This window comes from Leopardus geoffroyi, chromosome B4 (assembly GCF_018350155.1).
Source record: "Leopardus geoffroyi isolate Oge1 chromosome B4, O.geoffroyi_Oge1_pat1.0, whole genome shotgun sequence".
Lineage (NCBI taxonomy): Eukaryota > Metazoa > Chordata > Mammalia > Carnivora > Felidae > Leopardus > Leopardus geoffroyi.
Window position 1 is genome coordinate 74,779,870 of NC_059341.1, and position 26,550 is coordinate 74,806,419.

Here is a 26,550-nt window from a genome sequence, read left to right on the forward strand (position 1 = left end):
AACATTTGTTAAGCATTTATGTGCTGAGCCCTATGCTGAAGATTTCATAATACTTGCCATTACTTGGCCTTACATATAGTTAAGAGGTCTGGAGACATACCCTGAATTAGGTGTTTTGACTCAAAATCATGAATCCTTCAACATGTCAGGAGATTATTATTCTGGTGTGTAACTTAAGTAATACATAAAATATTTGGGACAAGAAGTGCCTGGGTGGCTCAGTCAGTTGAACATCCAACTCTTGGTTTCAGCTCAGGTCATGATTGCAGGGTCATAGGATCGAGCCCTGCATCGGGCTCTGTGCTGAGCATGGAGAAATGATAGTCTCTTTAACAAATGGTGTTAGGAAAACTAGATATTCACATGTAACAAAATGAAACCAGACCCCTATCTCACACTGCTCACAAAAATTAAGTCGAAATGAATTAAAGACTTAAACATAAGACCAGACACCTTGAAACTCCTAAAAGAAAACAAACAAAACTCTTTGACATGGGCCTTGGTAGTGAGTTTTTGGAAACCACACCTAAAGCACAAGCAACAAAATCAAAAATAAATTGAGACCACATCAAAAGCTTCTGCACAGCAAAAGAAACCATCAACAAAGTGAAAAGATAACCTACAGAATGGGGGAAATATTTGCAAACTACCTAAGGGGCTAATGTCCAAAATACACAAAGAATTCATACGACTCAATAGTTAAAAATACAAATAATCCAACTTAAAAAAATGGTCAAAGGACCTGAAGAGGCATTTTTCCATAGAAAAACTACAAAAAGCCAACAGGTACATAAAAAGATGCTCAATATCACTGGTCATTAGGGAAATGCAAATTAAAACCACACTGAGTCATTACCTCATGCCTGATGGAATGCCCATCATCAAAACGACAAGAGATAGCAAGTGCTGGTGAGGGTGTGGAGAAAAGGGAACCCTTGTGCACTGTTGGTGGAATTGGAAATTGGTGCAACTACTGTGGAAACCAGTATGGAGTTTCCTCAAAAAATTAAAAATAGACCTACTGTATGATCCAGCAATTCCACTTCTGGGAATACATCCAAAGGAAATGAAAACACTAATTTGAAACTATATCTGCATCGACATGTTCATAGCAGCATTATTTGCAATAGCCAAGACTTGGAAATAACCTAAGTGTCCACTGATGGATGAATGGATAAAGAAGAGGTGGCCCACACGCATACGTGTGTGTGTGTGTGTGTGTGTGTGTGTGTGTGTGTAAAATGGAAGGTTAGTAAGCCATAAAAAAAGGAAGTCTTATCATCTACAACATACGGATGGACTTTGAAGAAATTATGCTAAGTGAAATAAGTCAGAGATGGACAAATCCTGTATGATCTCACTTATATGTAGACTCTAATGAAAAAATTTAAAAAATCAAACTGGTGAGAAAAGAGATATGGAAAAAGCCTTGTAGTTGCTTGAGGCAAGAGGGAAGGGAGAGGGAATTGGTGGTCAGAAGGTACAAACCTCTAGTAGTAAGATAGATAAGCACTAGGGATGTAATGTACATGATGACTTTAGCTACGCTGCTGGATGATATCTAGGAAAATCGTTAAGACGGTAAATCCTAAGAACACTCGTCGTAAGAATTTTTTTCTTTTTATTGTATCTATATGAGAAGATGGATATTAACTAAACCTATTGTGGTGCTCATTAAACCATGGTTTAATGGTTTCTCCCATTAAACCATCATGTGCTACACCTTGAACTTATATAATGATATATGCCAATTATTTCTCAACAAAACTAGGGGTGGGGGGAAGAGGCCTTGCAACTTCCGATGTTTTGTTCTTGGAAAACTGCAGTCACCAGGTGACCATTCTGGGAGAGCCTGCTGGAAGATGAGAAACCGTGCAAAGTAGAGATAAGCCGTTTCAACTGAGGCCCTTCAACCAGCGAATCCCCAGCCAGAACTATCTACATGCACTCAGTCCAAATGGCCAAAGGGCAGAGTTGCGAGCTAAAAACTGGTTGTTATTTTAAGCCATCAAGGGGCAATTTGTTATGTAGTCAACACTAACTGGTAGAAGTGACCATTGGAACAGTTTCTGGTGTCCTCAGGCTAGCAGGGCACAGGAACACCTAAAACCTATGGAACAATGAAATGCTAATGGGAAGAAGTGCCTAACAGCACCCTGGAGTAGGTACTATTGTACCACCATCATGAAAGAGATTCAAGGGAAATGAGGGAGCGCAGAGACAGAACAAAGGAAGGAGGGGGGGTTGATCTTATACAAATACATAAATTCAAGCCTGCATCCTTAAGCCTTAATAGTACTTGCTTCTAGGGCACGGTGCCTACCCACCCACGCGTCGGCTGTCAGCATAAGCAGATTCTTGCTGCCTCAGCTTGCCTGCCTGATGGTAATGCTGTGTGGACGGGTCCGTGGTGTGGGAAGAGGCCGAGAGAATTCTCATGATGGTGTGATGGTGTTTGCAGACTGTATCTGCTCCCAGCAGCAGAAGAAGAGGTGTTGTCAACATCTCGGCGTGCCAAGAGCAGGTTGGGGTCGGTCTCCGCAGATAACGCTGGTGTCTGAGGTCAGCTGGCCTGGGCTAAGAAAATCCACACTTGCCACTGCCCAGGACAGAGGATGACTGTAGAGATGGCTCCTTAACCAAGAGGAGGTGGATCCAGGCCAGTGCACACTTGTGTCAGATCTGGAAATGGGTCAAAGGGAGAAGAGGTCACGTTGAATATTTGATAGAAACTTGTAGCAATATTTTCAACGGGGGTGGGGAATAAGAAGGACTGTCAGAGAAGCAATCAGAGGTAAAACTAAAAGACAGGTCTTTAGGAGCACGGTATCAGCTCAAGTGGAAGAAAAGCTCTCTGTGAGTAGCGAGATTTATAAGCTACAAACAATGCCACTCTTATAACCAATGCTGTGTACGTACATTGATTTTCTCTTTCTCTATCTGAAAGTTCTGGGGATCTTCTCTCCATCCCTGGGGATTCGAACTTTCACAGTGTCGTAGCTTTACGGTGGACATATTTTTTATTCACTGAGCTAAACAATCAGTCCGACCTTTCAGGCTGGAGACATGCCCTTTATTTGGGGGAACTTTTCTTCTGTTTCTTTAATAAGCTTTCCCCATTATTTTCTCTGTTCTCTCTCTCTCTCTCTCTCTCCCTCTGGAACTCTCCTTTCTTCTTCCTCCTCTCTCCACTTTCAACTTCTATCAGCCATAGCATCAATTTGCAGTTTTCGATGATTAGATTAAAACACATTCTGTTCTTTGAACATATTTTGCCTATCGGTTGATTCTGAAAACAGAACACAACACTCGTGATAGATGAATATACGAACTTTTTTCACGGAAGTGTTCACTGAACATTTTTTTCATTGCTTCGCTGAAGTAATATGATTTGATTCACATTAGAAAGGAAATAGAATATTCAGAGGCTCTGCTTTTCCTACATCCCATGGTTGCTCAGAATATTACCACATTTCGGTTTGGTTAGCATTTGAACTGACACTTTCTTAGAAACTTTGTGTTTTTTTAAAAAACATATTTATTTATTTTGAGAGAGACAGAGAGAGAGACAGCAGTGGAGGGGCAGAGGGAGAGGGAGAGAAAGAATCTCAAGCAGGCTCCGTGTTGTCAACACAGAGCCCAACACAGGACCCGAACTCACAAACTGTGAGATCGCGACTTCAGGAAATCAAGAGTCGGACACGACCAACTGAGGCACTCAGGTGTCCCTCTTAGAGTTTCTACAGTTGAGGTTGCTGGAGCATGGAGAGAGAGGGAATGTTTATTAGAACATGGGAATTGAAATATTAGTAACTTTTTAAAACCCTGAGAATTAATAGCCTCAAAGATTTTTCAAGAATTTTCCCTATTTGCCCATCTTGCTTCTCCTTGCAGTTAGATGACTATCTGGGTAGAAATTTGACCTGATATCCTCAACCTAATACCCAAATCTGTATGTAACCCTGGGAAACGTACACTGTCAAGTTCAGATCTCCTTTCAAATTCATGAAGAGTGCTGTGAGGCAGCATGTCTTTCAGAATCAATCTCTTCTTTGATATGAAGCATGCAAAGTATTGAAAACATAAAAGGGACAGTGTTGGGGCACGCTTCACGAATGTATTTTTCCGTGAGCCTCTCTCTTGTACATATATTGCAGACATTACCCTAAGACATCGCCAGTAATGTCGTGACGTCAACTCAGTTGGTTTTCGTCTTTAGAGAAGTTTAACTAGAAGGCTTTCGTTAACACTTCAACTGTCGATGTGATTAAGGAGGAGCAGGGAGACCAGTCTACTCTATACCATACACTGCCCTGGTGCTTTTACAGATGAATATTAATTGACATAACACATATGAGTACCTATTATTACTTATATTATCATATTACATTAAGATATTATTTTCTATTGGGGCGCCCAGGTGGCTCAGTCAGTTAAGCATCTGACTTCGGCTCAGGTCATGATCTCACAGTTCGTGAGTTCGAGCCCCGCGTGCTCTGTGCTGACAGCTCAGAGCCTGGAGCCTGCTGCGGATTCTGCGTCTCCCTCTCTCCCTGCCCCTCTCCCACTCATGCTGTTTCTCTCTGTCTCTCAAAAATAAACATTGAGGGCGCCTGGGTGGCGCAGTCGGTTGAGCGTCCGATTTCAGCCAGGTCACGATCTCGCGGTCCGTGAGTTCGAGCCCCGCGTGGGGCTCTGGGCTGATGGCTCAGAGCCTGGAGCCTGTTTCCGATTCTGTGTCTCCCTCTCTCTCTGCCCCTCCCCCGTTCATGCTCTGTCTCTCTCTGTCCCAAAAACAAAATAAACATTGAAAAAAAAATTAAAAAAAAATAAACATTGAAAACAAAAAAGATATTATTTTATATTTAATATACTAATATATGATATATTCACTTAAGGCCGGAAGAGTTAATCCACCTTGCCTTGGGGGGAGATTGCCTCTCCTCTGCTTCTTTCTGTTAGTGATCATGGCATCTGACCCTCTTCCTGGCATGAGCCACATTCTGGAACCTTGTTCGCCATCATGTCACCCCACTCCCACTGCGACTAGTATTGGTTCTTCCTCCCATCTTCTCAGCTCAGATTCGTACACCCTGAAATCTGCCTCAATTCACCTCTCTCAAAAACTCGTGCTTTTCTCAGATCTGGTAGTATTGAATGTCAGCTTTCCTCTTGAATAAATGAATGTTTTTCTAAGGAGCCCATATTTGCTTGACTTGAATACGAGAATATCAGAGCCTGGAGGGACCTCAAACTCAGCTAAACAGGGGGTTCCAGGCTGTGGAACCCCAGAGATTTGGACTCCCAGAGGTTCTGGAATTATTACAAGTATTGTATTACAAGTATTACAAGTATTATTACAACGTTTATTTATTTTTGAGACAGAGAGAGACAGAGCATGAACAGGGGAGGGTCAGAGAGAGAGGGAGACACAGAATCCGGAATAAGCTCCAGGCTCTGAGCTGTCAGCACACAGCCCGATGCGGGGCTCGAACTCACGAACCGCGAGATCATGACCTGAGCTGAAGTCGGATGCTTAACCGACTGAGCCACCCAGGCGCCCCAAGCCCCATCATTTTATAAATGAAAAAAGAAAGAAAGAAAGAAAAAGAAAGAAAGAAAGAAAGAAAGAAAAGGAGGCCCAGAAAATGACTTGATTTGTATTTAGTATTTTAGTAATACTAAATATAAATTGTATTTACAAATATACATTTGTAATTTAGTAATCTAATAAATTAGTATTATGTCGGGACCTGGGCATAATCTTTGGGCTCTCAATTATCAACCCATTGCTCTTTCCAGTAGTCCAATCCCCCGAATGCCATAATCCTCTCAATTACACAGCAGCTCCCACAGACTCTACTGCAAGAGAGAATAAAGGGTCCTCGTCCGGCTCAGACTGAATTGTAAGAAACTTCTCCCTGTACAGCAAATATTAAGCCTTATTGAAAGGTATTACCAAAATATAACAAACAAGTGTCCTTAGTGGGGCGCCTGGGTGGCTCTGTCGGTTAAGCACCTGACTCTTGATTTCAGCTCAGGTCATGATCTCCTGTTTCGTGAGATCAAGCCCCAAGTCGGGCTCACACTGAGAGTGTGGAGCCTGCTTGGGATTTTCTGCATCCCTCTCTCTCTGCCCCTCCCTCATTGCATGCATGATCTCTCTCTCTCTCTCAAAATAAATAAACAAACCTAAAAAAAAAAAATGTAAGTGTCCTTAGAGAACGCACTAGTATTTTAAACAATTTCCTGGGGGCACCTGGGTGGTTCAGTCCAACTGACTTCAGCTCAGGTCATGATCTCACAGCTTGTGAGTTCAAGCCCCACATTGGGTTCGCTGCTGTTAGCACAGAGCCTGCTTCAGATCCTCTGTCCCCCCTCCCTCTCTGCCCTTCCCACACTTGCGTGCTCTCAAAAAATTTTTTTAAACAATTGCCCCATCTTTTTTCATATAATCTAATCTTGTACACTGCTTCCGTCTTGAGTCAATGAGAAAGCCCTAGATCCCAGGCAGTCGCTGATTAAATCACATCGATAGGCTTTCTAGAAGTTTACAGCAGGGCTCTAAAAGACAGTGTCGAGACTGAATTTCTTCCTCGGGGATTTGGAATCAGAACTCTGAGAGACAGAGTTAGGCTACAGGAGGATGTTGGGCAGGAAGGAGATGACGCAATGTTGGGGCTGGTGGACATTTTGAGGTACAGGTTCACAGTGAAAGAGAATGAAATGACAGGGAGAAGGAGAGAGAGCAAGAGTGAGACACAGGGAGAGCAGATAGACACACAAGAGACCACAGGAGAGAGAGAGAGATCTGGAGACAGCTCCTTGGATTTCCAGCTCCCACTTCCTGTCAGAGGAGGCCCAACTTCCCTAGGATTCCAGAAGCTGTCTAGAACTTAAAATAAGTTCTTCATGCTTAGGCTGAGTGGAGTGGAATTTGCTCTCTGAATCAGCAGCCAGCTCTGGGAGAATAAAATCAAATCTCATGAATAAATACCTCAGAGTCTCGCAGCCTGAGATATGATGGTTACTCAAGACTGCTTCACTGCTGAGGCTGCTTCATCAGAAAAATGAAGGATGAGAGCACTCAGACTTCAACCAACACTGTCCCAACACGCTTCAGTGTGGATGCCTGGCATTGGTCGGGCAACTGAAATCATCTATTGCAAGACTCTTGGGACACAGCAGACCTCCACGATATACGATTCCACAGGGACCTCATGTTAATCCCAAATATGTCTGAATTCCATTTCTGCTTAGAAGGCATTTCTTTCTAAGTACTTGAGAACAGGAAAGAAGATTCTATGTAATCATTCTGGCACCCTTAGTTTCAGTAAAAAAATTTCTTAATTGATTTTGAGATTTGTGTTCTATAAGGCATTTGATGTGAAACATTAGTTCTAAGGCAATTTGGAAAAAGAAGAAAGTGTCCTGTGGTGTTGAAATATATTTATCTTTGGGGCGCCTGGGTGGCGCAGTCGGTTGAGCGTCCGGCTTCAGCCAGGTCACGATCTTGCGGTCCGTGAGTTCGAGCCCCGCGTCGGGCTCTGGGCTGATGGCTCAGAGCCTGGATCCTGCTTCCGATTCTGTGTCTCCCTCTCTCTCTGCCCCTCCCCCGTTCATGCTCTGTCTCTCTCTGTTCCAAAAAAATAAATAAACGTTGAAAAAATATATATATATATATTTATCTTTTTTTTTTTTTTATTATTCTCAAGGACAAGAAATAAAAATAATAATGTGTTTCCGGTGCGATGACAGGAAGAGGCTACCAGCAAAATCCCATGATGGAAATAAAAAAGAAGAGGATGGCAAAGCAAGATTATAGTTTGAGAAAGATGTGGAGGACAGATATAAAACCGGCAGGGAAAACAGGAGGTTGTTCGTGATCGCCAAGATTCTCCAAAGATGCAGGAGTTCTTACTAATCCATCTAGTAGAGGTAACAGACAAAACCCACAGGGATGAACAGCATGACGCTATGACTGGAAATCTCAGGGGTACAACCCCGTTAAATTCTACCTTTGGCTGAAACAATCAGAAAAAGAAATGTGAGGGAATGAAAGGCAAATTGTGTCAAATGAGTTGTTGATGAGAAAATAAAAGCAAATCCATGAGAAACCTGGAAATATCTTTAAACCGATGCCCCTGTCACATACATTTTAAATTATTAAGAGATTAGTTTAAATGGATTTAAAGAAATCCTGACGGTTACGTTCAGGGAACACTTGGAACACTGTATTTCAGAAAACTGTCAAAGTACGTACATTTCTTCAAGATATTAGAGGGAAAAATAAGGGCAAATGAGCACATGTGGACCTAATTTTCTTCTTTTCACTCTCCTTCCTAAGGAAGGCCTCCCCAGAGGGCATTATGCTACGTGAAATAAGCCACAGACCATTTTTGTGATGACTGCTTTAAAATTTTTGTCAGATAATCCCAGCATCTCTGTCATCTTGGTGTTGGTATCTATTGCTTGTCTTTTTTCATTTAGTCTGAGCTCTTCCCTGCCCTTGGTATAATGAGCAATTTCTTTTTCTTGGACATTTGGACTATTTTGTTATGAGACTCTGAATCTTGTTTAAACCTTCATATTGTCTGGCTTCCTCCGACACTACTTTGGCAGGGGAAGATGAGGGACAACTTCATTACTGCCAGCTGAGGGTGAAGTTCAGGTTTTCCACTTGGCCTTTGTTGATGCCCCCAGCTTGCGGAGCATGGGAGAATCGCGGTGGATTGGGCCTCCACTGATTTCGCCCCAGCCGTGCAGAAGAGGGGGTGCCTCATTACCGCTCCTCTCATGGTCTCCACTGGCATCATGGCGGGCATGTCCGGGGGGGGGGGTGCTCACTACCGCTGGGCAGTGCTGAAAGTCCTGATTCTGCATGAGGCCTTCTCTGACACCATCCCAGTCGGGATGGGGAGAGGCGCCTCAGCACTTCCGGATGGAGACGGAAGTCCAGGGTGCCCAACTGGTCTCCATTGACACGACTACACAGAGGGGGCCTCATTACCTTTGGGGGATGAAAGCCCCGGCAGAGAGGTTTGGGCTCCTTGTTGAAGCCTCACAAGGGTAGAAGTCCAGGCTTCCCTCTGGGCCTCACTGGCATGGGTGAGAGCGGGCTCCCCGATTCCTGTTCAGGGTTTGGCTGCAGGAGAGCAGCTATTGTCAATAAAGGTCTCCGTCTTGTTAGGCTGCTCCCTTGGCTCCCAAGAGCAGGCTTCCGTTGGGGCTTTCGGGGGGCTACACTCATTGGCCTTTCCAGGCTGCCAGTTTCTTCAGCCCCAGCTCTGGGATAGATGAGGCAAAACAGAAAACTCAGGTAACTCAAAGCATCCTGCTCCTCTGATTCCAAGGTCCCCAGTTGATCTGCCTTCTCATCTCCACCTTTCAAAGTCTTCTTGTGTTTGTTTTATATACACTGCACAGGATTTCAGTTGTACTCAGTGGGAAGAATAGGGAAGGCTTCATCTACTCTCCCTTCCTAAATGTGGAAGTTTTTACAAATCATTTTCCGACAGTTAGTAACGCCCCCCGCCTCATAGATACCTCAAAGGGCTATTGTGAGGATTAAATGAATTAATTGGGCCTTTGGTACAGTATCGGACAAGTAGTGAGCCTTGAATTAAGTGCTCTCTCGTATTGTTATTAGATAAACAGTATAATGTGCTTGTTAAGGGAATAGATTTTGGAACCAGACTCCCCAGGGTTTAACTCCCAGTGCTTACCCTGAATGAATGCGGTAATCTTTGGGAAATTACTTAATCTCTCTGTGCCTAAGCTTCCCCACTGCACATGTAATCATAATAGTTTCTTCTTCACAAGGTTATTGTGAGAATTAAAATACTTAGTATATCTAAAGCCCTTAGATGATTGCCTGGCACCAAGTAAGCTCTATTTAGTATTAGAAACTATTCTCTTAAGCTCAAGAACGTCATTTGCTCCTCACCACGCCCTCTAAAGTAAGTAGTAAAGCATCACCATGTCCATGCAAAAAGAAACAGAAGTTCAGAGGCATCCAGTAACCTGCCCAAGGTCACAGAGCCAGCAAGGGACAGACCTAGTCTCGGCCACAGGTCTTCTGATGTCACATCTGGGGCTCATGCCATCATATGAGCATTCCATGAGGCTTGGTTAGGAGTGCAAGGTGAAAAACCAGCGTTCATGCTTAGAGAACATGGCAGGCAGAAAAGCACTGAAATCACACCCTGCCAGCAGGGGGTGGGAGGATAGGAACAAGGTGGAGAGAGAGACAGAGAAGAGAGTGGTTGTTGGGCTAGGTCTATGCCAAGAAATGGGTGTTGAAGAAACCACCAAGAGGATGTCTTTTTTTTTTTTATGTTTATTTTTTTATTTTTGAGAGAGAGCACAACCATACACAAATGGAGGGGGGAGGGCAGAGAGAGAGGGAGAGAGAGAATCCTAAGCAGGCCCCACACTGTCAGCACGGAGCCAGACGTGAGGCTCTAACTCACGAAACCGTGAGATCATGACCTGAGCCAAACTCTTAACCGACTGGGCCACCCAGATGCCCCCGACCAAGATATTTCTGATGAGAGACTTATACCCCAAAAGGAGTTCTATCAATATCTCCTGTTCCCAGTGTTTTCCTAATAGCTCACCACCCCCACTCCAGGCCAGTCAAATGCTCTTCAGGGCCAGGGGCCATGCCTTCCTCAGTTCAGAATGTCTTCGAGTCTGAACCCTGAAGTGGGGCTCCCTCCTCAAGGGGTTCCCACTGCTGCCGCTGCCCAACCTTCTGCCTGTATCTTTCTGAGGCCTTCTACACCCAGCCTAGGCCTAGGGCCTGTGTTAAGTGCCACCAGCCTTCCTGGAGATACCAGCCCAGCCTGAGTTTGGCCCTACCTGAACCCCAAGCATTAACCATTTCTGCCGTGTTTTGAGATTTAATAAGTGCCATCTAATGTCTGGTCTTCTAGTTCCCTTGATCCGCTTCATGTGTTTAATTGTGTGTAGCCAGAAAGACCATGGCTCTTGAGGGCAGTGGTTGCATCCTACAGGTTTTGATAAGGTGTGGCTTCACAGCATTTGTCATAGAACACGGTACAATGCAGTGAGTCAATTAATACTTATTCACTCTGAAAGAAAAGGTCACAACTAAGCAGAGCTGCCCCATGTGCGGAATATGGCACCCAGGGAAAATTTTTTTGCAAGGCCCTGTCTAACTAAGGACTTTGATTAAATAGTTTTACAAAATGTGTAGGCCCCTGGAAGGCATAGGAATTTATCAATAAAGATGCAGAATAATGGGAAGAAGTGGAAGAGATACTTTGGGGGTGTATTCACTATTCAGTCTGGCCAATGTCCAGGGACCATCTTTTTCTGCAAAGGTCCAGGAATCATCACTCACGTTCTTTATTGTTGGATGTGCCACTTCTGGAGAATTTTTTATTTTCCACCACAGCAAAGGGTTGCAATGTTGTTATTACTCACAATGTTACGATCCTTTGGAACTTGTTTATATTGAAACCATACGAATCTCACCTCTGCAGTTATTCAATGCCTTGTTATATCACTTACGCATGGTCCTGGAACACGCATCCTGTGACCTGTGATTACTGGCTTCCAGCGATTGTCACAAAGTCATCATTGTGCTTCACTGATAATGGCCACAAGTGCAAGTCTCACATAGGGAGAATAGGGAATTCCAGAACATGTGAACAGTATTCCATTTGGGGGTCATATAAAATTCACAGTTTGGAATTTGATAGCATAACGAGGGAACAGCATGTCTTCCAGATCACTCTGTCTTCTCTTGAACTCTAGGCTGAAATCGCCACAATCTCGGAAAGTGACCCCTGTCCCTACTGATCACACGCCTGACTTTCACACATCCCCACCAGCCAGGATAGGCAAGGGGTCTGTGGGCCGAGTGAGTAAAGCTGTCACATTCTGTAAGAAGTGTTGGTCCCTTGCTCCAGGAGAGCAGGGGCCACTGTATGCATCGGAGGCAAAGCAGGACACTGATCAGAAGGGCCCATCAGCCTTATTCATTCTCAAGCCGTGGTCTGGAAAGCCTTTGGAGGGGCTAGGCTTGGCCACCTCCAAGGACAGTCTGACTCGAGGGCCAAGGAACCCAGGGAGAAGTGGAAGACGTGAGCCTTGCATCCCAGAGTACACAGGGTGAAGGATGGCCACAGCCTTCCTACTGCCCTTGGATATTGCCGAGCGGAAGAGGCCACAGTTGGAAAAGAACAGGCAAAGGCTAATCCACTGCATGAAGTCAAACTGTTATTACTAAATTCAACTAGAAAATAACTTTGATTTCAAAATGATTTTTACATTTTCAAAGTTATCTCTTCTCTTTACCTACAGTTGAGCTCCAACCTCTAACCTGCTATGACATCGTAATGAGATTGATAACCAAGGTTCCAAGGAATGATATAATGAATTTTTCATATTATCATAGAGATTCTCCATCATAACTAAGAAAAATATGTAAAATGAGTGTCATTTTTTTTATAAGAAACATAACCCTTAAAAAATCTCTAAGGAAAAGACCTATAATTGAATTAATTTATTATTGTCGCTAAACCTTATTGAATATGTTATTATTGGCTGTCTAAAAGACGATACTTCCATTCAGTGGTTAAACATAGACACAAAACCAAGAAACTTCATGAAAAATTGCTTAATCTTTTTTTTTTAATTTTTTTAATGTTTATTTTATTTATTTTTGAGAGACAGAGAGACAGCATGAGTGGGAGAGGGCAGAGGGAGAGAGAGAGGGAGACCCAGAATATGAAGCAGGCTCCAGGCTCTGAGCTGTCAGCAGAGCCCGACATGGGGCTTGAACTCACAAGCCATGAGATCATGACCTGAGCTGAGGTCAGATGCTCAACCGACTGAGCCACCCAGGTGCCCCCAAAATTGCTTAGCCTTGATTAACACTTTAGAAGAGTTAGCATATACTTTGGTCACAGAAAATTCTAATAACTTATTGAAGTGAAATCAGCCCGCCCCTAACCTGCACAATTCTAGTCTCAGAGATGGCAGAATATGGAAGCTGGAAAGATACTCATTATCTCCTAATTGAATATTGATCTAGCACTGCCATCAGTTGTTAGATTCTGAACACCTGGAAACTCATCCTGGCCTCTTTCCATCACTTGCGTCTAGATTCTTTTGTTTTTATGCAAAGTCACTAAGAAATACAACAGACAAATTAACACCAAAGATTTCATCCAAATCCTTTAAATTAAGTATGGTAACGCATTACATAAACGTCATATTCTGTGGTGGCTTTGCATGTCCCAGTATGTACAGTGACATAAAAAATTAATAAATGTCACTAGGCTTCTTTGGTTTGATAGTCTTTTGGGCATATAGGTAGCAGTAACTTTTATGATGGTGCCTTCTAACACTGTAGTCCAGAGGTGGGCAAACTATAGTCCTCTCCCTGGCCTCCCACTTTGTAAATAAAGTTTTATTGGAGCACAGCCATTTTCATTCTTTTCCCTATTGTCTGAGGTACTTTCACGCTACAGTGGTAACATTGAATAGGTGCAACAGAGGCATGTGATCTGCAAAGCCTAAATGTTTACTCCCTGCTCCTCTCCAGAAATAGCCAACCTCTGCTGCAGTTAGTGGGGATACTTTGGAAATAAACGTAACAAGAAAAAATGTCATCTCCTTTCTTAAAATATCTACCCAAAGAGATCATTTGTCTTCAATAAAATAGATTCCTAGCACAGAAACACATTAGCCTTACGGTTGGCTTCCCACTAACTGCAGATTGCAAATGTTCACCAGCCCTTCCAAATACTTAGTATCATTACAGTGACATGTCCCCCAGTCATGGGCAATGTTCTACTCTAAGCCAGAAGTTGTCCTCAGTTTTACGTTATTCTTGCTTGATTTAAAGAATCAGACGTAATTTTATTAAGGTTAATGAAGTCCCAGAATCTCATCAGTGGCGAAATAACCTCTCTCTGGGAGCCACATAAATATTTCAGAAGTTCACTGCAAGCACCTAAGAGCCCGTTTTATTTTATTAGAACGTGACATCGACCCGTGTTTATAAATGGATTTCTATTTCTTTAACAAATGCATTTTCGAGTACTATCCTTGAGGTACAATTCCTGTGACTTTTCCAGAAAAAAAAATGACATAAACCAGGTGTATCCGAGTGGGAAGAGGACGCCCTTTGGGCTCAGAGAGACTCGGTTCAGCTCTCAGACTTTCCTCCTCTACCGATGAGGCAGTGTGGGGTGGGCTGAGGGCTCAGTGCAAGCTGCCACACCCCTCCTCCCCAGGTGGGATAGGTGTGATATTCCCCAGGCACCCCTGGCTCCTCAAGGACAAAGGAAAGAAAACAAATGGCCAGCCAATAGAGGTCACAGTCATACAGGACATGGGTCGCCATCAGGTTACAAATAACTTAGTAAGCTACAAGAAAAAGGTGATCTTGTCAATAGCCTGATCTCCAGAAACCTATACACTTGAACATCACCCCTCAATAATGATATGGGAAACAAAGGCAAGAGGAAAATGGCAGGTAAAGTTGAATTTCCTCATGGCCTGCAGTCCATCGGCAGACACTTGGGGCAAATGCAGAGTATAGAGTTTCCCCGGGAACCCCCTACTTTCCTACTGTTGATGCCTTACTGGCTTGACAATAACAAGGCGTCAGGTATCTTAGGAGTCCTCTTTGGCATATCAAAGTCCCTCTGGAGGCCTCCATTTTGACTTTGCCTCCCCAACTCCATAGTGTAGAACCAGCCATTCCTCACAACCCCAGTGCATCTCTTTCTGCCCACAAGTCCTGTCCCCGTGCTTTAATAAAAATCACCTTTTTGCACCAAAGACGTTTTCAAGAATTCTTTCTTGGCCATCGGCTCCAGACCCGCCCCCCCACCACCCCCAAACCTCACCACTACTAGCATGTGATAACCCTCTGAATCTGTTTCTTATCCTTAAAGGACAGGTAATCCTTACATCACACCTACACAGGAGAGTGGTAAGGATTTTATTTGAATTTATTAAATTTTTTTTAATGTTTATTTTTGAGAGAGAGAGAGAGTGGGGGAGAGGCAGATCACGAGAGAGACACAGGCTCCGAGCTGTTAGCAAAGAGACCAAGGCGGGACTCAAACTCACAACCTGCAAGATCATGACCTGAGCCCAAGTTGGTCGCTCAACTGACTGACTCACCCAGGGGCCCCTAGAAGTGTGGTTAAGGACTTTAAGCAATGCATATAAAAGGCAGAGTCAGAGCCAGGCACAAAGCAGGTCTACAAGGGGCAGTTTAGTGAATGACAGTTAAGTGGATGCTAGGTTTGCGTATGTCTGAACGTTTGTGTCCCCTCCATCTCCCCAAATTCATATGCTGAAATTCTAACATCTTATGTGATGGTCTGGGAGGTGAGGCCTTTGGGCGGTGCTCAGGTCATGAGGCTGGACCCCTCATGAATGGGATTAATGCTCTTATAAAACAGACCTCACAGAGTTCTGTAGCCCCTGCCACCATGCAAGGACACAGGAGAAGTCCGTGACCCAGAAGAGGGCCCTCATCTGTCCACGCTGGCACCCTGATCTCAGATTCCAGCCTCCAAAACGGTAAGAAGTACATTTTTGTTGTTTATAAGCTACCCGGTCAGTGGTATTTTTCATAGCAGCCCCAATGAACGAAGACAGTGGGCATGGCTATTTTTCCTTTCAAATTTCCTTTTGACTTAATTAAATTTTCCTAGAGGTGAACTAGGTGCTACTTTCAGTAGTGATGCTTAAATTTATTCAGGCAAACTTTAATAAATTTAGGAAGCAATACTTTTAGTGTAAACAGTAGTCTCCAAACACAGTTTCTAGTTCCAACTAGGAAGAGGATACGGAACCAAGGGAACCCAGCAGGCTCGAGCCTGCCCAGGCATGTCCCTGATGTCAAGAACACGTCTTAACCCCATTCCCGACTCCTGCAATGCTTCACCAAAGCTTGCCATCCGTCGCACAGTGGCTGGAGAACTAGGGTTTGGATGATTCCCTGCAAAACTTCCATCTCAACAGCAAAGACAATAATCATCCTTACAGAGATGCCACCTAGCTGCATAGTGCTCCATCCTTTGTGGGGACTGGCGTGGAGTAGAGCACTGACAGCAAGCTGACTTGTACACCCACCTCGACAACTTCGGCTGTGTGACCTCAGACAAGGCGCTCAGTGATCTGAATCCCAGCCACTGCTACAGAGATAAAGGAGATCTCGGTGGTCTTGCCAGATCTCAAGAGCCCTCTCCATCTGTGAAATGTTACATATGCATGGACTTTAATGGACCAGGGGACTCTATGCTCATCTAGAATGTCTGCTTTCGGATTTGAGACAAGTTTCTCAGACCCTTGTACCCTGAGATGGCCCATATTTTCCATTTTTGGAATTGCTAAGATTTGGCCCTCGCAATTCTCTGGTTTCCAGAGGTATTAAACACAATAAAATAACAGTCCCATAATCACTTAGTCACCTATTCTAGAATCTTGCTAGAGGTTGGTGCCATTCTAATTGGTTTACTCTTGACAGAAATCACTGTTAGCCCCTCTTTGAAAATCAGGACAATAGTCACTGATGTGGGAAACGAAGGCAAAAGAAAAAATTAAATTTCCTTACTACTTACAGCCCGTTGACAAGTCCTTGATATAGGCGGAGTGACCTTCCTCTAGGAACTCAGCTACCTCAATGTTAATACTTTGCTAAGGGCAAAAGGCAATGTTAGCTTAACATTATCCCCATCTCCAGGATGCTGTAAGTCTTCTTTAACATATAGAAATTCCTTTGGGAACTTCCTTTATCTCTACCTCCAAGATATATATTAGCAATCACCTCCCAGCATATGGCCCACTGATACACATCTGAAGGGTCTCATGACGGAGGTTTTACTAAACAGTAATAAATGACCTTTTCCAAACAATAGCTAACTCCCTCAAGGCCCTGGAAACCTTGCTTCCAAAATTCCTCAGAGACTTACGCTGTCCCTAACCCCCTCCCAACTTGAAGGTATGTAATCAGTCACCTGTCACAACCCCAGTGCAGCTCTATCTGCCCACGGGCCCTGTCCCTGCACTTTAATAAAACCACCTTTTTGCACTGACGGTGTCCCAAGAATTCTTTCCTAGCAGCCGTTTGCTCTGAACCCCAACATTTTCACATCAGTCACCAGCCTCTAAGCTTTAGTGACCTTTGCCCCTGTGCCTTTAGCTCAATCGCTCCTCTGTGCACTGCTCTGGACAGTTAGGGGCTGAGATCCTGCCGGCCGTGCTTTCCTGGGCCCTTGTCCCCTGCTTCCTGTTGGATGCAGGCTCCAAGGGACCCTGGAAGGTACAAAGAGTAGAGAGCCGACTCTCTTCCCATCTTGGCTGTCAGTTTGGGTGGAAGGGGCAGCAGCAAGAGTGGCAGCAGCTACAGCAGCCGGGCCAGCGCCTGGTGGGGGACAGGGGGTTCCCACGGCTGCAGCTGTGGTCTGGCAGCTCCCAGCAAGGCCTGCTCTGGGGTGTCCACTCCTGACTCCTGAGTCACAGCGGCCCCAGCTCGGGGAGGAACTGCTTTCCTGGGGTTGCTCTTTTCAGTAACCTGATTTTTTTTTTTTTTCCCTCTTGCTCCTCCAGCCTTTCCCCCGCCCTTGGAACCAATTTTTATATTAAGTTCCCTCTGTTTGAAATATCTAAACGGTTTCTCTTTCCCTAAGTATATCCTAACGAATACTATATATAATTTGTCCGAGCTTGAATCCTTAAACTCATTGAAAGCTTCTCTATGATCTTTAATTTTGAAACCTGGAACTTTGAAAGTCTGTATCAAACAGCTGCTCATTTCACAGAATCAACCAACAGAATGTAAAAAAAAAAAAAAAAGAAAGAAAGAAAGAAAAAAAAAGGTGTTCTTGTCAGACTCCAGTAAACTTCAAAAACAGGCCCAAATTATTTAATGCATTGAAAAGTGTTCATCAGTTCATCACAGTGCCTCATCATTTGCCATTTGACAATATACTGGCCATGGAAATATTTTACTGTGACAATACTCGCTATGATGAAATTCATTCTACAAACAACTTTCTTTGGAGTATTTTTTTTAATCTCAGGATTATACAAAACCAACTGACAAAAATAGGCACAATAATTCCTGGGCTTTTAGTTTCGAAGTCTGTTTTCCCATCTGTTAACCAAAGTCTAGGTCTCTACAGCCAAAGTAAAATGGAGGACTGTGTAATTACCCTTTGACTCAGAGACAAATAAGAATATCAGAGTAAGGAAGGGACATCTGTGCTCATTTGACTCAACACCTGTTCAGATGTAAGATTCCTTTGAAACATCTAATAACCATGGAGTGGATATCTATGTTCTGTTTGCGTATCCTCAATGATGGGGCACTCATTACCTTGCCAGACGGCTCATTCATTTGTTGGACAGCTTGAATTTCCAGGGATGTATCCCTTTTATTAAGTCCAAGGAATGAGTAGACATGACTGGAGCTTCTACTCGTGGGTCCTGGTTATTCCATTTAGATTTATAAAGACTAACCAGATACCCTATTCTGCTTGAAAGCTGTGTGGACCCATGTAGAGATAGGCATGATGTTCCTTTAAGGAAACAATTCCAGTATCGATGGAGGCATGTCAGTGAGATGGAGAAGTTCTCGGTGTCAGGACGATCCCCTGATTACAAATTGAAGGCTTACCTCTTCCCTGGAAATGAAGAAATTGAGAACACGACTGGTCTTCCTTTCACACTTTTGATCAGGCTCCTTCAGAGAGCGTTAGCTCTCCACCTTCCACAAAGAGGCAGACTTTCAGAAAGGTTTCAGCCGGGAGTGAGGTCATTGTAAGCCACATTGTCTCTAAGGACCCTTCCCTTTATCCAGAAACTTGAGGGTCAACCAAGAAACCAAGAAAAACATACTTTTTTGAGAATGTGACCCAGAAATATTTATTGGAAATATTTCTGGCACGTCATTGTGCTCGCGTGAATGGTGGTGGCGGAGGAAGATGGAGACAAAAGGAGACTTAGTTAGAGACACGCTGTAGAATTTAGATGGGGGCTGAATTTTAATTGGCTTTGCACGCCATACGTAGCAGCTTGACTGTTACCTTATAGCAAAGGGGAGCCGCTGGGGAATGTTAAGCATGATTGCAGTTGTACCGTAGATTTTCCTTACGGCATGGCAAAGCATGAATTTGGTGGAGACAAGATTCGTGATAGGCCAGCTAGTCAGGGGCAATAATTCAGGAAAGAAATGAGAAACAAGTGAATCGTATGCTGTCAGTGGGGCTGTACAGGAATGGAATCAAGTCAAAAGGACAGAATCAGCAGGATTTAGTGACCGAATGCAGAGGATAAGGGAGAGGAAGAAACGGGACACGATTCTCAGGCTTCTAGCTTGGGCAACTGGGCAGACGGTGGAGTCACTCACATCACAAAAGAAAGGAGCACAAGAGGAAGAGCACGATGAGGTTACTGGGGTTGATGAGTTCTATTTGGGGTATGCTAATCTGAGTGCCTCTAGATCATGACAACACAGATGTCCCACAGGAAGTTGGATAAGTGGATCTGGCCCTCAAGAGAGAGAAGGCAGGAAGTCTGGGTTTTGGAGTCGTGGGCATGCGGGTAGTAGCTCAATCCATTGACAGCATGAAATGCATTTTCTCCTTGATTCATCTACCCATTAATCTATCCACGACACAAATATTTATTGTTTACTTTATACCAGCAACATGGTATGGGTAGCTGAATGTTTACGCAGCAGTGAACAGAAGACGAAGGTTCTGGCATCATGGAACTTACGTTCGAGTGGGAAGGAGACCCACAATAAGAAATACAATAGCATGCAATGCCAGATATATCAGTGCTCTCCAGAAAAATACAGGACATTAAGGGAACAGAGAGTGGTAAGGGATCACAGAAGGCCTCTCCGAAGAGGTTACATCCAAGCAGAAACCTAAAGGAAGAGAGAGCAACCCATGAGAAGACAGAGGGGAGGAGTGTCCTGGATGGGCAAAGGCTATCAGACTTGTTTGAGAAACACCAGGGATCTTCAAGGAGGGTGTGCAGCATAAGAACAAAAGAGGACCAAGACCAAAGACAGAACTATGCAGCTTATCAACCTTCAAAGTGGGAACAAAGAAGGGAGACTGAGGAGGGCTGATCAGAATTATGGAAAGAAGGGGCTGAATTTTGTATTCTGTCGATTTAACACCACAGTTTGATGATTCTCTTCGTAAATATCCACCACCCCCTATTTATAATGGTGTTTATGTGTATAGCAGTAGAAGAAACCAACAACTTACCTCTCCTTCACTTATTCTTTAGCCACAGAGGTCTTCCTATAGTTTTGTGAATGTCTGCCTCTGAGCCTTCGGTGTTCTGTTGCCTCTTGCCAGAAGTTCCGGGGAAGGGCTGAGGTGGGGACCAACTCCTCCTTCACCTTTGGCATTCCACTGGATCCTCCGGGAGGTTTCATCTGAAGCTTGGAGACAAAGATTGGTTCTTCAGTTATTCACTACTGAAGTCATTTGTTCTCCTTTGGGACTAAGTACTTGTTTGTTTAATGGTCATCTCACTGGACAGTGAACTCAAGGAGGGTGGAATGCATTTCTGTGTTGTTCACCCCATATCCCTAAAGCCTTTGCAGCACCAGATACAAAGTACACGTAGAGATCGCTCTGTGTGTTCTAGCCTACGGACAGACTGTACCACTTCCTCTGATGACCAGTTACGCTCACAGCACGACCCAGAAACCCTTCATCTATCTCTGCATATGTGGAGAACCCTGCTTCAGTCTCACAGATCCTCAGAGCAGAAATTCAAAAGGACTATGAGTTTGGTTTAGATTCAATCCAGATGATATTTGAATGTTTCCCTTTGGTCCACTACTTCTTAAGCAAAGTAAGTTCAAAAGGACTTACTGTTATTTTTCAATGTTTTATTTATGCATGTGCGCGTGCTCTCTCTCAAAAAAAAAACCTTAAAAATAATTATTAGCCACAGATATTCTACCAGCCATATGTGTTTGGGGTTTTCATTCTGGCCGTTACTTTATGTCGACTGACGGTATTTGCATCACAGCAGCCTGGCACACAGCACACACCTTCTCTTTTTTCTCTTTCTTTCTTTCTTTCTTTTTTTTATTGTTTTGCAAAAAAATGGCTAAAGCGATATTCAAGTGGCAGAACTTTTGTGAACAGTTTGATATTAATGCTGCTAAACGTATCTACCCAAAAGCATTTGTTTTTCCTTCTAACCCCCGTATTTTCCAGGGGATCTTCTCAGTATAAGAATGTGAAGCTTATCTACTTAATAATGTTATACCTACATCAAAACGTATTCTCAGAAGGACCTGGAAGTTATACAAATCAATGTCATTGGTGCAGTAGTAATTATAGATATTTTCAGTTCTCTTCTGATTGTTTAACTATAGTTTCTAAGATTTCAAAAATAAAAAGTATTACTTATGTAAGAAAAATAAAATTACATTTGTAAAAATAAATAGAAGTTACATTTGAAATATGTTTTGTACTAGATTTTATTTATTTTTTTTTTATATTTTTAACGTTTATTTATTTTTGAGACAGAGAGAGACAGAGCCTGAGCAGGGGAGGGTTAGAAAGAGAGGGAGACACAGAATCTGAAACGGGCTCCAGGCTCTGAGCTGTCAGCACAGAGCCCGACGCGGGGCTCGAACTCACGGACCGTGAGATTATGACCTGAGCTGAAGTTGGCCGCTTAACCGACTAAGCCACCCAGGCACCCCATGTACTAGATTTTAGAGTGTATCCTAACTGAGCACTAGAATTATATAGTCAACAAAAACCTACATACATAGTTTAGCCAAGAAGATTTGATAATTAAGTACACTTATAGGATCTGTGGGATTTTATGAACTATTAAGTCCATAACCTTGGGGCTGGATTACCTTTCTGGACAGCTGGGTACTTGTCCTAACTTCACTGAATACATTCTCTGGTTTATTGGGAGGGATGGACAGGATGTTGTTATAACATTGAATTCTGCCCAGTGGAGAGCAAGGAAGTGAACACCATCTATCACACTTTGGTACCAGCATGGGCAGTAGCTGCACAAGTGATCTTCTAGCAAAGTACCAATGATCCATGATGAAAAAGGAATTTCCATGTTACCTCCTAATTAAGACAGGATTATCATTTTTTTAATGTTTATTTATTTTTGAGAGAGAGGAGGGAGTGGAGAGGGGCAGTGAGAGAGAGGGACAGAGGATCAGAAGCAGGCTCTGCGCTGACAGCACAGAACCAGTCGCAGGGCTCAAACTTGCAAACCGTGAGATCATGATCTGCACCCAAGTCAGACACTTAATGGGCTGAGCGACCCAGGGGCCCCTAGGACAGGATTATTTATTTTTTATTTTTTATTTTTTTTAATTTTTTTTTTCAACGTTTATTTATTTTTGGGACAGAGAGAGACAGAGCATGAACAGGGGAGGGGCAGAGAGAGGGAGACACAGAATCGGAAACAGGCTCCAGACTCTGAGCCATCAGCCCAGAGCCCGATGCGGGGCTCGAACTCACGGACCGCGAGATCGTGACCTGGCTGAAGTCGGACGCTTAACCGACTGTGCCACCCAGGCGCCCCAGGACAGGATTATTTTTAAAGAACCAAGAAACAAGTTGCTCTGTGCTCCTCTAAGAGGTCATCTTAAGAAGCCAACAAGATCATGTGTCAGAACGCCACCCTCTAGCTGCTCAGGACAGCATCCTGGCCCGTGGGAAATGGACGTGCACCAACATTTGAGTTGTTTCCCTGGGTTTGCCTGAACAGAACTCCCTTTTCCCACCAGTGCCAATGCAAAACGGGCTCAGCTTCTAAACTGTTAAGTTCATTGGGGCGCCTGGGTGGCGCAGTCGGTTAAGCGTCCGACTTCAGCCAGGTCACGATCCCGCGGTCCGTGAGTTCGAGCCCCACGTCAGGCTCTGGGCTGATGGCTCAGAGCCTGGAGCCTGTTTCCGATTCTGTGTCTCCTTCTCTCTCTGCCCCTCCCCGTTCATGCTCTGTCTCTCTCTGTCCCCAAAAAAATAAAAATAAACGTTGAAAAAAAAATTAAAAAAAATAAAATAAAATAAAATAAACTGTTAAGTTCATCAATTTACTCACTCATCACTTATTTGGACAAGTAATTTTTGAGCACCAACTATGAGCTAGACAATGTTCTAGGTGCTGGGGACACTGGAGTGACACAGAAGTCTAAGATCCTGCTCTCATGAAGCGTACATTTTAGTGGAGAACAGAGAAAATAAAAAAATAGGTACACAACAATGTAAGGCCAGGTATTGTTCAAGATCATAAGAAAAAGAAAAATTAAGCAGAACAAAGGGATAGAGAATGACAGAGTTTCCTCCATCCTGTAAGGTATCCAGGGACAGTCTGTCTGGGGAGGCGACAGTCGAATGGCCTGAGGGGAAAGCCTTGTGAGTCAAACATTGTCGGCAGTGGGAATAGTAAGTGGGAAAGCCCTGAAATAGAAATGTGTCAGAGGTACTTCAAGGTTGTAGTGTGGGCGATGTGTGGTGAACAAGGGTGAAAAAGGTGCCCAGGGGACAGATCAGGGAGGGTCTTGCACATCAGGGTAAGGATTTGGGATTTTACAATGTGATTAAAAGTTGCTGGAGAGTTAAAACACTAAATACTGATCTAACCATAAAAATTGCTTGACTCCGTTGAGAGTTAGGGGCAGGAAGTGTTCACGCATTGCTGAGCAGTGACATAGGGGAGAGGTGTAAGCAGGCTAGATCCATACGTTTCATAAAGAAATCACAGCAATGCCCAGACCTTGGAAAACAATTGAGAAGCAGTACAAGAAAATTATTTAGAATCAGAGACACAAACATTCTTTAAAAAGCTAAACGAGGGGCGCCTGGGTGGCGCAGTCGGTTAAGCGTCCGACTTCAGCCAGGTCACGATCTCGCGGTCCGTGAGTTCGAGCCCCGCGTTGGGCTCTGGGCTGATGGCTCAGAGCCTGGAGCCTGTTTCCGATTCTGTGTCTCCCTCTCTCTCTGCCCCTCCCCCGTTCATGCTCTGTCTCTCTCTGTCCCAAAAATAAATAAACGTTGAAAAAAAAAAAAAGAAAAAAAAAAGCTAAACGAGTTGAATGTAGTTACTTGGAGAGTAGAAAATGGGGAAAGGAATGAAAAAACAAATTGTAAGGCTTTCTGGCTCTCAAAACTATGAACATGGATAAAGCTGACCTTAAAAACTTTTTTTAAAAATGCAAGAAAGAGAAATGTAATATGAAATGAAGACAGAAAGTGTAGAGCAGCAGTCTCTAACAGTACTTTCTTCGATGATGGAAATTATATCCAATATGGAAGTTACTTGAAATGTGACTAGTGTGACTGAGAAATAAATTTAACATGTCATTATGTTCTTTTTAAAAATTTTTTGAAAGTCTATCTATTTTTGAGAGAGAGAGCGAGAGGGAGCGTGAGTGGGAGAGGGGCAGAGAGAGAGGGAGACACAGAATCTGAAACAGACTCCAGGCTCTGAGCTGTCAGCACAGAGCCCGATGTGGGGCTCGAACTCATGGACTACGAGATCATGACCTGAGCCGAAGTCGGATGCTTAACCAACTGAGCCACCCAGTGCCCCTCATTATGTTCGAATTAATGTAAATTTAAATAGTCACGGGTCACCACCGCTGCCGTATGAGACAGTGCCGCCATAGGCAATGACCTGCTCCTGCCTAGGATCTACTTTGTTTCTATAATTGACTCTGCTTTCTCCTGCTTCATCTATTTTTCTATCTCTGCTAGATTATTTCCAACAGCTTGGCTAAAATATTATTTATCCATCTTTTTAAAAAATGCAGCTCTGACCCCATCCCTCTGTGACTATCCATCCCATTCACTTCTTTGTTCGCTTCATGGCAGAACTCAAGAGTTCTCTATCCCCGTGCTGTTCTACACAGCAGCTGCTAGCCACATGTGGCTATTTAAATTTAAATTAATTGCAATCAAATAAAAGGTAAAGTTCAGTTCCTAGGTTGCACCAGCCATATTTCAAGTTGTCCATGGCCACACGTGGCAAGGGACTGGTGTATTGAGCAGAGACAGTACGGGACATCTCTATCATCAAGGACAGCTCTCTTGGACAATGCTGATAAGCGCTGGAGGGAGGGCAGAGAACACGGGTGCAGTTGATGGCAGTCTGGCAGATTTGGTCTGGAAGGATAAGAATGTCATCTTCTGGCTATTTCTTTTTTTTTCCTCAGTGGAATAAGAAGTAAGGTCATCAAGTGACAGTGAGGAAGGAAGGGGAGGGAGATGTTGCAAGATGGGAAGAAAGGAGATGGTAGGAAATTAACTTTCTAGAGGACAGGAAAGCAAATGCGTAAGGGAAATAAAGAAGAGAGTTTCCTCCAAGGAAAATTGGAATCATTATGCTTTATTTTTAGTTTTCTCCATGTTGTTACTAAGAGGCCATCGTTAAAATTGGCCAGTGTAGGTGGGGATGGAAGCATGAGCCAATATTCCAGCTTCCCCCATACTGACTTTGAAATCAGACCAGTCTGAGAAATCTCATGGGCATGGCTGTGACCACAACCTATGCAGCAGGAAGGAAGGGGTGGTCCCTTCCTGGAGATGTTTTGCAGTGATAGGGTATGGGAACTTCCTCTGTTACGTTTTTGTTTTTTTTTTTTTTTTTAATTTTAAGAACTAGAAACTGACTCAATCAAACTTAAAGAAGAAAAGGAGATGGACTATTATGATACAGGGGTGTCTCCTGGAACCCATGGGAATATAGCTGGGGACTTGAACTAGGGGTAGCCGGGGGAGTAGAAAGCTCCCAAGGACCCACATCATATTTCTCTATCTTTTTCTCTCCTCCCCTTATAAATATGGTTTCTTATCTCTTCTTCTGCACAAAAAGCTTTTTTTTTTCTTTTCTCTAAAGAAAAAATCAGCTTTCTCTACAGAATTCTCAGCACGCTTGATGGATGAGAGATGGCCAACCCCCACAATAGCCTTAGTTCTTATTACCTCAAAACAAGAAAGCCTCTCAGATTAACGGGAACATTTCGGTCCCAGTCTCAAAATTTCTGATAGAATCAGATTAGGTAAATGCAGGACAACTGCCCTACACTGGTTCAAACAGCACATCATGGGTACAAACACAACCTTCCTGGTCCATTCCTGGGCTGTGGGGCAGTTCTCAGAGCTCCTTGGTGCCACATCTGGGAAGTCCTTCCTATTCGATTACCTTCCCTGGTGAAACCGGAAGTGCGCATGGGGTGGGGACTGGAGGAGTCCCTCCATAGGGCCACACAGCTCTCGTAGCCCATTTCCTACCAGGAATTGAGGCTGGGACCTCTTTGGCAGTCCACTACAACTCTCTCAAAAATGCAGTAGGCTCTATCTGTGTCCAGACATCTCCGTGAGCAAGGAACCACAATCAATATTCTTTTTGAGGGACTTCTTAAATGAGCTTTATTCCTTTGCTTTTTTGCCCCAACCCTCTCCAACTCGTTCTGTTTCTCTTAGTCTCTCTCTCTCTCTCTCTCTCTCTCTCTCTCTTTCAATTCTTTTCCAA

General features: G+C 43.7%; 1 long non-coding RNA gene across 4 annotated transcripts; it reads right to left on the reverse strand.

Moving 5' to 3' along the window:
• Window positions 1-1,305: 1,305 nt before the first annotated feature.
• LOC123590540 lies at window positions 1,306-21,480 on the reverse strand. Of its 4 annotated transcripts, none has more exons than XR_006708833.1 (3): window positions 20,283-21,480; window positions 18,377-18,683; window positions 1,306-2,682 (listed from the first exon to the last, which is right to left on the reverse strand). It is a non-coding gene; the product is annotated as an uncharacterized LOC123590540 (long non-coding RNA). The 4 variants fall into 4 exon arrangements; XR_006708832.1 differs by having other exon boundaries at window positions 18,677-18,766; XR_006708831.1 differs by lacking the exon at window positions 1,306-2,682 and having other exon boundaries at window positions 17,897-18,683.
• Between the last annotated feature and the right edge of the window lie 5,070 nt (window positions 21,481-26,550).